The sequence below is a fragment of the Amblyomma maculatum genome, chromosome 2, assembly GCF_055883805.1.
Source record: "Amblyomma maculatum isolate TAMU_Amacu chromosome 2, ASM5588380v1, whole genome shotgun sequence".
Classification (NCBI taxonomy): domain Eukaryota; kingdom Metazoa; phylum Arthropoda; class Arachnida; order Ixodida; family Ixodidae; genus Amblyomma; species Amblyomma maculatum.
This window is the reverse complement of record NC_139345.1, coordinates 1,300,218-1,300,757: the sequence shown is the minus strand read 5'-3', so window position 1 is coordinate 1,300,757 and position 540 is coordinate 1,300,218.

The window sequence follows — 540 nt, the reverse complement described above, 5'->3', positions numbered from 1 at the left end:
CCTTCCCGAGGCTGTTGAACATTACCTTAGTCTTCTGCATATTGATTTTCAAGCCTACCTTTCTAATTTTTCTGTCTAGGTCTTCAATCATTATTTGCAGTTCATCCCCCGAGTTGCTTAGCAAGGCAATGTCATCAGCAAATCGCAGATTACTGAGGTATTCTCCATCTACCCGTATCCCTAACTGCTCCCATTCCAAGTCTCTAAATACTTCCTCTAAACAAGCTGTGAATAGTACTGGGGAGATTGTGTCTCCTTGCCTAACACCTCTCTTTATGGGAATTTTGTTACTTTCTTTATGTAGAACTATGGTTGCTGTGCAGCCGCTATATATATCTTCCAGCACTTTCACGTATGGCTCGTCTACCCCCTGATTTCGCAATGCCTGCATCACCGCCGAGGTTTCAACTGAGTCAAATGCTTTTTCGTAATCAATGAATGCTATGTATAAGGGCTGGTTATATTCCGAGTATTTTTCTATCACCTGATTGATGGTATGAATATGATCGATAGTAGAGTACCGTTTCTGAAACCCTGCTT